The sequence below is a fragment of the Melanotaenia boesemani genome, chromosome 4 (genome assembly GCF_017639745.1).
Source record: "Melanotaenia boesemani isolate fMelBoe1 chromosome 4, fMelBoe1.pri, whole genome shotgun sequence".
Taxonomy (NCBI): Eukaryota; Metazoa; Chordata; class Actinopteri; order Atheriniformes; family Melanotaeniidae; genus Melanotaenia; species Melanotaenia boesemani.
The window spans coordinates 24,370,593-24,384,794 of NC_055685.1; positions in this window are offsets into that span (position 1 = coordinate 24,370,593).

The following is a 14,202-nucleotide window of genomic DNA, read 5'->3' on the forward strand; positions in this document are numbered from 1 at the left end:
GTACGGAAGACAAAGCAGTTTATAGTCAAGTAACTTTAGAATATGAAAAAGAAATTAATAACTTATTGTTGTACATTTGAGACAGACCCTGATTTAATGAGCTGCACGCTACAAATAAAGTGCCAAGCTCCAGGCTCGCTGGTGTTGTTTTGTATGTGACACCCAACATCGGACTTCTTCATAAAAGACAGAAATCAATAAAGTGTCACCTTGTTGTCAGAGGTGAGTTATTATTTTCTAGTAGCCCACAGTGTATTTTAATTTCCTGTTGAGAGACATACACAAATGATGAAAGGGATGAGTAGTGAGTGTAAAACACCTGACCGAGCGGTCAAAGGCTTCAGCAGAAATAAATTTAGTATTAGGCAGTAAAAGTTGCTCATCCGTGCTCTGTATGTTTGACTCGGTTATATGTTCCTCTTGCCTTGCAGAAAAGACATTGGTTATAATACTGTCAAAACCACTCAGATATATTGCATGTACTTAGAAGGCCGAGTATGCTTTAAGTTAAAAAAAAAAACAGTTTTCATGCAAATAAGCAGTAGATGACGTCAGAGCTAATTCAATAAAGGATCAAACTGCACCTGTGATTGGACAATCTATCCAATCTTTATTTATTTATTTTTATATATCCTTGAAGCGCGTGGGGATGAAAGTTTATTTTTGTCATTGTGTTCAGTGTCGTGCTTACTGCCGCCTCTACGTGGTGCTGAAATGGACAGCTCCTTATAGTTCCAGAAGCATGGCAGCTGTCTCCCTCTTGTGATAGGCTGCACAGTTCCCACATGGGATTTTCATGGGAAACGGCAGGACCATATAGACGCATACACACCAACCTAAGCGGCATACTAAGAAAAAAATTTTTAATGTAAATAATTCCACATTTTGGTTTTAGACACCACATCCTAAATGATCGACTACTGAGCAAAAAGTTTTGAGGCAACTCTCATTACTTTAAATATTGACAAGGAAATAGGAAATAGGTGCAAAATGCAAATAATTATAAAATAATAGTATATATGGCAAATAAAGAGCTTGTACAAGTCCAATCAACTTGAAAGTCAATATATTTCATATCAGCTTTATTCTTCAACACAATCTGAACCGTCTTTATTGTAATATGTTTAAGTAATCCTCAGGGATTGTTCTTTAGGGCATTTTTTTCCTTTTAGGTTTTGGCTGCCATTTGTTCTGTTCTCTGCCAAGATGATACCACTCTGCTTTAATAATGTTGTGGTCCAGGCTCTGAGGAGGATTCATCATTCTACAAGTCCTGTTACCACTGAAATTCACTCCAGTTCTTGTGACATTTTGCATGCCTCAGCCGTTGCTCTTTGTCTCCCTTCCTTGATAATGGTTTCCATGAATAGGATTTCTGATAGGCTTCAGTGACAGTAGATGTATCAGATGACATCTCTCAGGTTCTGTTTCAAGTCTTTCTTGGAATTTTTTCCTATTTTTTAAGGGCATCACTTTCAGAGACTGTTAATTTCCTAATGATTTAAGGCTCTGCTTGTTTGGTTTCTCAAAGTTCCTTAAAATATGGACAACACATTTTTTTTTTTTTTTTTTTTTTTTTTTTTTACAAATCACCTTGTTGGTGAAAATATACTATTCTGTCAAACAGGTGTATTTGGTATTTTTCATGGAAAAAAATCCTCTTCAAATAGTTGGATATGAAGACTGGACCAAAAATAAGTGAAGGGATAGCCCATGTCCAGAGGAAAAATTTGAAAGACCTTCAGATAACTATTGCTCATGACCACTTAAAAAGATTACAATAACGTCTGGCTCCTTGGAAGCAAAGTATAATGAAATAGGTGGTAGCTAAATGCTTTTACACGGTATTGTGTAATAATTTCTTGAGTGAAGTGCTTCTTCAAATGGCATTATGCTGTTTTAAATTATATCATTATTTGTGATATAGTTTTCATGTCTGATAAATTGAAATTCAAAATCCCTGGAATGACTTTTCAACTCATGTAGATCTCTATAATAAAAACAAAAGGTAAGAAACAATACACTTTTAACCAAAACTAATATAATCATGAATTATTGCATCACGTTTAAAGATGAAACAATGATTTAAAGTCAAAAAGTTAACAATGACACCAAAAATTTCAAATTAATGCAACTCACATAAAGGAGCAGCATAGCTGTGGCTATGCCATACACAGGCTAACTCACAGAGGAGGTGCCATTCCTGTACAACATTTAATGATTACTGGGTACTAAAGTTCAGATTTTTCAGTGTTTTCCTCCTGTCATTTGCCATTTGCCTCTGATATGCAAAGTTGCTCACTGCAGCTTTTGAAGAAGTAGTTGGTGTGAATGCATAACGTGAGCGGCACAGCATACAAATCTAATCAAAATTCATTTATAAAGCGCTTTTTATACAAAAGTAGAACAAAGTACTCTACATAAAAACACACAAGTAACAATATTACAAACACATCTGGTCCTAACTCTTACTGATCAAAAATATTCAAATTATTGATTTTTGTCATGGTTTTAACAATGTAAAATTATTCTAAGCTGCATGTCGAGGATACTATAAATAACTGTTGACTTCAAACTTTAAAAGGCTGCATGCACTGCAGCACCAGTCTGATCTGCATGTAATGAGACAAAAAAGGTCTGTCTGACTGCCTTGCTGCTTTAACCGTTTGTGTTTCATACCTTGAAGTCTACTTCCTGTTTTAATAATATTCCATACAGAATTCTAGTCCATTGATGCCTGCAGCTTTAGCAAGCATTGCTTGATTTTTATTATTTATTTATCGTTTCTGAGCCATGATTTCCTCCATGTCACATGATGTTCTACTTATGAAAGTTACAATATTATCACATTTCAGGGTTGTGTGGATTAAACAAACAAGCGCTTACATAATATATTAATTTACACACAGATATTGCAACTTTACGGTAAAGGCAAGCTACCTATCTTAGCATGACTAGTCTTGGAATCAAGCTTAAGCAAAGCTGATTGTAGTTTAAAAGTTAAGATAAAGCTTCAAGTGATATATTTGTATTTTGGATTGTATGTAATCCAGCACATAAAACTGGTGACAAGCTATGACAAACATGATACGTGGTCATCTGGGTGTAATAACTTGAAGGCTACATGGAAGCAGAAAATACTAGGTATTATGATATTCCTTTCCATCACTCATTCATTCATTCTGGAAGAACAGGTTGAACTTTTATCAAATGAGCCTTACTTCATTTAGTGACGCAAATCATTAAGCCTAATAACATTTCATGCTCTCAGTGAAATACAATTAGAGTCACAAACAAAATCTGAGAGGTATGCAGAATGACAAGTATGAACAGTTTCCAAAAAAATGATGATAAAGTGGGAGGAAGGAGAGAAAAGTTATACAAAGAGATGGAGATGGAGCCATAGAGAGGTGGAGAGAGAACAGTCTGCCATGTTGGCTGCCCTCTCCTCCTCCTCCTCCTCCTTTTCCTCTTCCTCTGGGGTCTAGAGGACATGTTTAACATTCTACTCGACTCCTCCTTCTCTCCTCTCATCCAGCCACAGCCTCAAGTCCCTGCTGCACTCTGGTTACTGATGGCCAGAGACAAGAGGAGAGGCACAGCAAATCCCTTAATCATGACCAGCACGGTATTGTTACTGCATTGTTGCTGCTGCCTCATATGAACTCACTCTGTACAAGAAAAATCTGACACCAGTTTGTCTTTTATTTATTTATTTATTGCTGTTTCCCCTCAGAAAAGTCTCTTGTTCAAAGCCTGTTTGTGTAGCAACACATTCAGTGCAATACCAAACCTTCATATCCTTTGAGTCCTTTTGCAGCAAAAATGTATTGATGCAAAATTCATTGAATGTTTAACATGTAATAAGGAAGTCAATTTACATGGGTTGTGAGGACACACTGTAAGTGATTCTATATTAAACAAAATAAATGAATAAATAGTCTGTAACATTTGTGCCTTTGGCTGGTGTAAGAAAATAATTTTTGTTTGGTCAGAGATATATTTAAATCAGGAAAGTATTACATTTCATCAGAAGCGTACAGCCTGAGCTGCTACAGAGTCAACAATATGAAAATACAAGTGGAAAATTCAGAATATCTTTGATTGTACAAATAACACTCATCCAGATGCACCACAGACCCAGTGTCATGTATACCAAATTATAGTACATAAATATCACATGCAGTGTAAAAAACACCAGTGTGTGTCAGTGAGCTCATGCACTATTGTAAAATGTGAAACAACAATTTAAGTTAACAGCGTCAGCTTAACTACAGACAATAAATAAACCTTTCATCCACATAACAGTTATTGGGCAAGCGAGCCTTCTGATAATATCATTATTTCTATATTTACCAACACATCACTTTATATATTCACTGAATTTAGGTGTATAACATTTGGCACAAGAAAGGATCTGCTGGTCTAAAGTAATAAACACCTGGCATGTTTATGTGCATCTTAATTTGGGAAATCTGAAGAAGTCTCATTTTTAAACATGTTAAGAGCTATAAATTCATTATCAGAAATGACCACCAGGCAATTATATGATTAATTTAAAAGCCCACAGTGTCACTAAAGATAGCAAAGAGTAGAAAGTGCTAATTAATTTCAAAAGAGAGGGCCAAGAAATGCCGAAGGACAGTTGTCGTGATTGGAAGTTCTTCAAAAAACCCTTGATGAGAAATAAATCAACAAAGCTCCAGTTTACTGTTTGCAACTTTACTGTGCAGCAGCAGGAAAATGGGTTCAAGAGTCTGCAAAAGTTGTTTTATAACTCATTCTTCCTCCAAGAGCATTTTCAATCTGCTCAGCTCTGGTCTCCACACCTCCCTGTGAGTTTTGGGCATGTGGACAGTGATGGCATGAAGACAGTTCAGTAGCGTCTAAACTAGCTCTCATCTCAATGAGACCACCCCAATCAGATTATTGCCTAAAGTAACCTTCACATGGAGTCAGACTGGGTTCTGCAGAGTCTTCACAAACATGAGTGCTAAATATCTGGCATGCCTCTTAGATGAAACTTAAACTCAGCATTGCTATATACCGCTCCATTAATGTCAAGATAAAATATCACAATATTTTCCTAACACAGGATATTTTTTATGGTTTTGCAGACAGAGGAAATAAAAATAACTTGATTGAAAGATGGATGGACCAGTGCTGATCTCCGATGGACATAGACACTGATTCAGGTCCCAGCAGACTAGGCCACAGGTCTTGTGAGCAAACCAATTCTTTCTTCTCTCCAAGAGTCACATATTGGCATATTGCCATTAGTTTGCCTATGTACAAGGTATCCTTAGAGCTTCTTTTTTCAACATGAAGGGTATCTCAACTGTAACAGACATGACAGTCAGGTAAGTTTTTCTGGTCCAAGTCCAAGCAAATGAAGAAAGAAGGTAAAATGATTTTAGCTGAATTTGTTATCAGCACTATTTTAGCCATATAATCAATATAAAATGAAACCTGCCAAGATGAAGCCTCAGATCAGTCCCCTGCATGCTGAAAAGTGATGCTAAACAGGCACCCAGTCTTCTGAAAAATAATGGCATGGGCTCCTGACAGTATGTGATGAGCTGGGAGTGACTATATGTTGTGAGCTTCTGTTAACAAGGATCAGTTGTTAAGACCTTTTCAGGTTAAAGATGATATTGCCATTTTCTAAAATATACTTCCTTTATGCAGAACTGAAGTCTGCAGCAGTCATAAAGGTCGTGATATTGGTGGTAAGACTTGCTTGCTTGCTCTTATAACAAAAGCTGTCAAAGCTCACATATAACTTGGCACCCTCCCTCCTGACATAAGTCTTAAGGAGTACTTGCAGTGTCTTCTGAACAAGACACATAAGGGAGAATATTATTGCTCTTTGAAAAAAGTTTGGATGGCAGAAACATCTGTTTAAGAAAAAAAGTTAATCATAAATAGATCTGGAGACTTCGATAGTCCATAGCAGTGTGATGGAGTAATCCATGTATGTACCCAGCCTCATGACAGCAAGATAGACTCCGCCCCCTGAAACAGGATAAAGCAGGAATTAGAGGTGAATAATAGATAATAGCAACATCTGCTTCTTATCTGTTAATCTTATATAAATAAATAAACAGATAAATAAATAAATGAATGAGTTAATTGGAAAAATGTATTATTTTTTTTAAACCATGGTGATGACCGTGACAAAATTATTGACTACATTAAAGTTTGAGGCTCACTTATATTTTGAACAAAGTGAAATAAATGTTTTTTACAAAAAATATGGTTAGGACCTGAGGACTACATTTTTCTTAATACTCCTGCATACAGATGAAAATAAACTGAATAATTATTTCAGTGGTGCGTTGTTTTAATATGAAAGGAGCAGGGGAACTTATGGGTCATGTCCTACCATTGATGACTGAGCTTTACTGACTTTTTTCTGAACAACACATACTGTGTGTGTACTTGTTCACAAGAAAATTAAGCTTCATGGCCATGGGGCGCTCTGGCTGAGGCCCTCATCATCTTCTGGGCAGATGCTTGATTGTCTCTGTGGTGGACTGGTAGACATTTGTGCTCTGAGGTGGTGGCTGAGCTCCTGGGCCCTGGGGGCCCCCTGGTCTATATCTGATCAGTGCAAGGGCCCGGTTGCATTTGCACAATCACTGATCACTACTCATGCCTGACATTTTGCCCCCACAGTTGCTAACCTCCATGCTGACACAGTCACTGTGTGTTCCTGTGGGTTTAATCACCAACAGCTACAACTGTTCATGTTTTTCCTTTGTGTTGCTGATGTTTTTGTTGTGATTCATGACTTTTTTTTTTCCAGTTTGTTTATCATTTTGTAGGTGCTCCTGATGATTGTTAGGTGGTTGTCTGGTTTCTCCTGTTTAGACTGAACAGCTGATGCTGTTACTTTCTATCTGGTGTTTCTTTGTCTCTTTTGTTGTTTTTTTTTGCTCTCTTTTTCTCTCCTGTTTACTCTCCAGCACCCCCCTTGTAAGGTCAGCATCGATATGTAAATTTAGCAATAGACTAATCTAATAATAAAGAAAAAAACTTAAATTATCAAGAGGGGCCTTATATACATAAAGCTCCTCTTGGCAAAGCAAATTTATTGGCGGAACACAGCAGCCAGACCACCAGTCTGGTTGCTATGATGCTGGGCAAGTTATAAAACTATAAGAAAAAAAAAAAGAAACTTCAGCTGTGTGATGCCTGATTACAAATCACATTGCAGTTCTTTTTCATTCATTCTCTGTACTGCTTGGTCCATTATGGGTAAGCTGGAGCCTATCCCAGCATTAACAGGTGAGAGGCAGCGTACACCCTGGACAGGTCACCAGTCCATCGCAGGGCCAACACATAAGGGACAAACAACCACTCACACTCGCATACACTCCTAGGGAGAATTTAGAGTAATCAATTAACATGCATGTCTTTGGACGGTAGGAGGAAGCCGGAGTACCCAGAGAGAACCCACACATACATGGGGATAACATGCAAACTCCACACAGAAAGGCCACCGCCCTCAAGGTTCAAACCTCCCCCCAGCTGAGATTCGAACCAGAGTGCCAGATTGCTGTGAGGCTGTAGTGCTAACCACCACACCGCCGTGCAGCCCACATTGCAGTTCTTTTGCACTGTAATTTTGATTTGAACAGAGAAGCAGTGTATATTGTCAAATTTATTGACAAAGGCTACACACATTCAATGTAATAGCTTTGTCAAATGTTTTATTGTCTTTTAGCTCATAGGTTTGGTACAGTCCACTGCAGCTGTGGGTTTGGTTCAGCCTCTTTGTTCTAAATAAACACAAGACAGGCTGATGTTCTGGTCAAAACCAGCCACACTCTGCCCACTTTAAACCAAGACCAGGCCCGAAAACAGAATGAAAACTTTGAAGGTTTAAGACCAAGAAAAGACCGAGACTACACCCTCCTTCATTCACCTCCTCTTTTGCCCTGCATGTGTGTGTGTCTTAGTGCATCATGAGAAGTGTCTTGATTAAATAATAGTCTTTACACAGACCTTCAAAAAACACAAGCAATTAAACTTGAGTGGGTAAAAAGTAATACAGATCTGCTCCTGCGTTACCTACTTAAACTCAATCTCTGAACACAAAGCTCAGATCAACTTAAAAACACAAGATGGCCAAAGGGTGCAGCTAAGTGAACAGTGCGAATTACATTACCTAGAAACTAAGTGGAAAGTGGCACCCCTCTCACATAATGTCAGGTGTATTTCTTCAGGTCTTAGTTATCCTTTACAGAATAAAACATGTAAAGCTAATGTATGAATAAGAGAATACTGACAGTGTGCAGAGAATCATTCATGTGCATGTGCATTATATTTTAAAGTGTTCATTTATACAGATCTGAGTATTAGAGCAGCTTTTGCAGAGACGTATGTGAACGAGTCCTACTTCTACAAGTCCAATTTAGGTTAGTGCAGCTCATTTCTTTCCTTCTCTTTCCTTTCTCTTTGTCTTCCCTCATTCTTTTTTTGTTTTTAACTCATCATGGATGAATTCCTTATTGTTGCATTGCCAAACACTTTTCTTTTTTATCTTTTATCTCCTCCGTTTTCTTACCTCCTTTTTCTGGCCCTTGTTGCCTGAGGGTAAACCAGGATGTCCTGTTCCTCTCGCTCTCATCACGAGCTTCAAGTTTGCTTGAATGGCTCTGCGTTACCTGCTGTAACCTGGCCTACTTCGAATGTTCTTCCTTTGCTCTGCTCCAGCGCCACTAGCAAAGTCACAGCCAGACAGAAAAAGATGGTGGGTTGGTAAATTAGCAATCCAGGGGAGCTATATAACAGGCAAAAAAAACAAAAAAAACCGAAACAAAAAGGCACAGTTTTGAATTTTGGGACCTCTCCAAAGAGGACAACTGGTAATTTTGTGTTTTCAGTGGGAGAACAATTGGGAACTTTTTGGTAGTGCATATTTAAGAAGCTCAGTGGTATAGTGGTAAAGAATACACAAACATTGAAAGTAGTGGATGCAATCACATCTGTTTGTCCATCTGTTCTTTTAGTTTGACCTCTTCCTCAAAGCTTTCTTGCTCACACAGGAGTTTGGAGGAAGACCCATAATGAGAAGTTTATAATTAGTTGCATTGTTCCACTTTCCTGTTTTACCCCATTCTCCATCAAAGTGGCAACATCTGAAGTTGAACCATTTAAATAAATCATGTCCACATTCATTTTAAGACAATACTATTATTACATTCAACAAATTAGACCATGGCTGACATGACAGGCAGCCTGTACTCTAAATTAAAATGGGTCAAAGTTCGAGTGCAGCTCTGAAAAGCACAAAATGAGAAAAGTTATCATTTTTGAAATATCACATTTTACAAGCAGCAGCTTTAATCTTAGTCTTGTTTATTCCAATTTGTTTTGCACATTAACTGACCCGGTCGGGGTAATTTTATTTTTTCTTTCATCAAAAGCTGTTACCAGAGGGGTAAACATCAGCATGCTCACTATACTCACAAAAAAGGAAAGCATGAGTAAGCTTTGATCATTTATTCAGAAATGAATCAGTTCATCAGAAAACAGTACACAAAGCTTTTCCAAAGGTAATGCCACTTAAACTGCATAAGAACATGACCCAATTAATTTCTAATCTTAACTCAAAAGACATCTGAGCTGGGGTCAAATAACTCTACAAACGCTCAGCTACTGTATTTATAAAAATGCACTGGATCAACAAAAGCAAAAAAGTGAAGAAATCAAGAGCAGACACAGTTTGCCTGTGCCCAAACTGCATGCTTGTTTATCTATGTCTGAAATGTGTGACCGAGCAATTTAGCTGGAGTGCTGCAATCCTTCAGACTTTTTACTTTAGTATGACACCATTTTTCACCTGTTCTATTAAGTCCACTCCGAGGTGAAGGCACACACGTTTGCCTTAGTTTTTTTAAGATTTGTGGTTGCTTTTTATGTCGTTAACACGTCAAGCAAAAAAAACCCAGGGTTCAAAAACTAATCAGCAGACATCATATAGCTGTGCCTCCATCTGTAACTCATGGGTGCTATTTGAATTAGCAGATAAGAGTAATGAGCAGGATAAAAAGAAGAGGGGGAGACAAGCTAATTACTGTGGATTTCAGGTCTTGTGAGGTATTGTTTTAATAACCCTGCTGTTACAATGATGAACTTCTCTCTTTGCTCATCTCCTGGGTGAGGAGGTCCCCAAGCAACCTTTTCTTTTTAGAAGTCGGTATTAATGGGGCAATGGAGAACAAAGAGCAAAAATTATTCCTATTGCCTAATATAAGACTGCATGATAATGATTGTGCTTTACTATACCAGCATCTGTGCATTAGTTCAAGCAAACAATATCCATGGTTTTAAAGATTTTTTTTTTTTCATTTTAAGTATTTACAGGATGGAATAACTCTTAAAAAAAATCATTTTTCAATTATTCTTTTCATCAGTCATAGACAGTGGGAGTGCCTTCATTGCTTGGATGGGCAACATAGTAGGTCCTACTGATTTGCGACAGAAGTTGATCATCAACTTTGAGAACAGAAAAAAATCAGATTTGTGCTACATAAATTATCATTGCAGATTAATTAAACAATGATCAATATTTAACTTTGGCCAGATTCCACCTCAGGTTTGGGGGTTACGGATGGATTTATTAAATTTGCTCTTGTATTTCTTATGGGAATCTTAAGAAAAAAAAATCACTCAAACACATAGATTTAAAAATTTTGTGAACTTGCTGGCGCAAAATTCACATAACACCCTTGACACAATTTTTCTTTCAAACCATTTTCATTTTTGACCTTGAGAGAACTAGTGCCAACCCAACTGGTGCTAGTCCACTCAGACCTGAGAAGAAATTCACCAAATCTGTTGCATGTATAGCAAATGGCAGCCATCATGGTTATTTATGAAAGTGCTTCAGTCATCCCGTCAAACCAGACACAACTATTACCACCCATCTGGAAAATGTTAATTGCTTGATTTGGTTTTAAATTAGTAGACCATTAATATACCAAATCCTCCAATTCACCCTCAAGTGAAACTGTTTTCCTGAGGCCTAATAAAATATATATTATATGCTTTGGGGAAAATAACAGAGTGACTGGGATTTTTCCTCTTTCTAACTGTTTATAGAAACCAGGTTTTAGAAATAAAAGGCTGTCAGCCAGGCTCCACCGTTTTCACATGAATAGTACAGCATTGTGTGATCATGAAAAAAATGTAAATTCATCCAAATTTACATATTCAGTATCACCTAAATAGTTATATTATGGTATGGGACAGCAAACCCAGACTGAACTTAAACAAGTACACTCAGCATACTGAGCTCAGACGAACATACACCAAACTGAAAGAGAAACCTACAAACAGTTTTATTCTCAAGAAGTCATCAAAAAAAAAAAAAAATTAACTTCCATTTTAAATTCAGTGGGGTCATTTTGCGTAACTGCATTTTTCTTGGCTGTAGTGTCTCTTTGAGACAACTGATGCTGATCAATCTCTTGTCATGTGCTCTACAAGCCCAGGTTGTTAATGTGCTGCAACAGAAATTGAAGCTACATTAATCTAAAGTTTTAGTGGGGATCGGAAACAGTAGACATAGTTTTAGAGGAGCGTTATTAGCTCATGTCTTTCTCAAATAGAAAAGACCAGTAGTTTACTGTAGCATAACCGCACGTTGAACCACTTACATTCAAACTTGCTGTTAAAAACAAAGTAATGCAGTTAATAACCAGTTAGAGAAGAAAATGAGAAAGCTGGATAATTCTGTAGAACACAAAAGATCTGAAACATTCACTAAATACCATTTTTTCAGACCAATGCTGCTTGCCCCAATTACATAGTTTTCTTTTTTTTTAGTTTTTGACTTTATAGTCACATTTGACACCCAGATATGCTACCAAGGGCATCTCATGTCCTCTTTATCTCTCTGTAAAAGAGAAAATGCTAGCTCTTCTGTAGTGTGAATACAATAGTCGGACTGCAGTGCTGCTAAAATAGACATTGCATGAGCACACTGATGGAACTTGTTGATGCTGTAATGTTTAGATGGGAATCATTTGAATATTCCAATTTATTTTTTAGATTCTTATACATTAGATTCAATCTTTGAATGTGAGACTTTCGTTTTTCTGAAAAAAACTTCTTTCATATAACATGAGCTATTTCCATTGCTCATGTTGTAAAAGATGCACAACAGCTAATTATGCTAGCAAGTCCTGACAGAGCACTATTCTTTGTTTGTAAAATGACAATCGTTTCATTTTGGAGACGAGATATATAGCTTTCTTCCACAAATATTTATCTTTGAGAATGCAATAAGGGACTCATACAAAGAATTTAACTTTTTTTAAAATTATTTATTATACATCATATACATTTGTACTAAAAACAACAATTGGTAGTGCTTCAAACAATCTGCAGAGGAATTACATTTAATGCACTGACATTTATGTTTTGATGTACAAGAAATTGTAGAAAACATTAGTTTCAATGTTGGAGTAAGAAACTTGAAGAGTTGCAGGACTTGTAGAATAGCAAATAGCCCAGATGTGGCATCAATTCTTGTGTTCTATACTGTAGGAATCTGCTTCTATTGACTTCGATGTTTACATCTTAGCTGCATATAGAAATGTCCTTTGGCTGAAGTCTGCCTTTACCTACTTCTTGTCCTTCTTTCTGCTTATTTATCTGTCTCTCTTTCTCTCTCTCTTTCTCGCTCTCTCTGGAAGTTAAAGGGCCAGTGGAACCTGATTAGAATGCAGAGGAGGAAGGCTCTGCTGCAAATTGAAAACATATTGATTCTCCTCATGCTTTTAGGGAAAGGGGGTGAGAGACAGAGGGAGAGAAGAGGATAGACAGCAGCAAAGAGGGAAAAATCTGGTGGATAAAGAGAGGGTAGAGGAGATGCCCAGTACCAGTTGCTACATGTGTGTACGTCTGGTATTTGCAATGCACACATGCCTCGTTTCAAATCCTAAGGTAACATCCTATAAGTTGAAGTCTCCATTGTCATGACAACAATATCACAAGAAGCATTTGTATGTATTTCGCAAATGCCTTTTACATGTGAGCGGATGCTGTCATGTCCAGCTGTGGTAGGGATGCCAATGAGAGAGGACAGCGCATAACACTTACAGATGTGCTGACTGCACAGTTTCCATGGGAACAAACCCCCTCCCACGACCAACACATCCCTCCTCCTTCCATTGCTTCTCATTGCACTTGCAAAAGCTTGACAAGCTCCACTAATGCTTCTCACTTCGTCTTCATGTGTGTCTGTGTGTTCTTGGTAGAGCCCTCACATCAGCTACAGCTCAATTTATCTTGTTCAAAGTGTGCATGTCAAGTGTGTGCATGTGTGAATGTGTGTGTTTATGTGCTTGTGTAGATACTGGTGTGTGTGTGTGACATGCTTGTTGCATTTCTTTAATCAAGGATGAAGGTGAAGACAGGGAGTGTGTGAGGGAGGTGGTGGATATTATCAAACAAATTGGCTCTGTGTCTTGTGTGCAGAAACAAGGGCACAGTTACAAATAACACATACACACACACACACACACACACACACACACACACACACACACAGAGAGAGAAACGTGCACACAGGTTAAACATAATTTGTGCACACAATCCTCAACATTGCTCGCACCCTGCTGACAGGAAGTGATTTAACGTATATGTGTGTGTGAGTGTAGGTGTGTGTATGTGTGATACAGCTAGCAAAGCTCGTCATGAAATATATTTTTGTTCTGTCTGATGAATGAAAGCTGCCATCACGTGGTTGTTCATTGCTGTTGCATAATTTAAATGTTGATGCCTTTATTTAAACTCTTAATTACATTTTTTAAGCCTTGTACGTTGTATTAATTGGAGAATCATGCGTCCTCAAGTCTCATAGAAACAAAAATAAATAAATAAATAAAAAATAACAGGGAAATAGCCCATAACTGCTTGTATTTTCCAGAGTTAGTGTGATTACAATGCAATTCCATAGACTCAGTCCTACCAAAAGGGGATTCATACAAAATTAACTTGTGCAAATACTTAATTTTACAGACACAAAAATCAGTTTAACATAACAATTACAGGCATATACTCACATAAATGTAAGTGTACCTTCTTTCAGTTTTAAGGTGATGAAATTATTTGGATCTTCGTTTATATTACGCCCCTGCTGTTTCTTAAAATTAAGTAAATACAACCTAAAATGAGCAAAAGCAC